This window comes from Hippocampus comes, unplaced genomic scaffold, assembly GCF_001891065.2.
Source record: "Hippocampus comes isolate QL1 unplaced genomic scaffold, H_comes_QL1_v1.1 scaffold245, whole genome shotgun sequence".
Classification (NCBI taxonomy): domain Eukaryota; kingdom Metazoa; phylum Chordata; class Actinopteri; order Syngnathiformes; family Syngnathidae; genus Hippocampus; species Hippocampus comes.
The window spans coordinates 1-260 of NW_017805834.1; positions in this window are offsets into that span (position 1 = coordinate 1).

Consider the following 260-nt stretch of genomic DNA (forward strand, 5'->3'; position numbering starts at 1 on the left):
TCATGGAAGGACAAGCCCCTACACGGGATGTACCAAAGGACCATATCTGAAGTGGCTGATCTCAAGAAGTCCTATCAGTGGCTAGAGAGAGCTGGCCTGAAGGACAGCACAGAGGCACTCATCCTGGCTGCTCAGGAGCAGGCCCTGAACACCAGAGCCATTGAGGCCCAGATATACCACACCAGACAAGACCCAAGGTGTAGGTTGTGCAAAGAGGCACCTGAGACGATCCAACACATAACTGCAGGGTGTAAGATGCT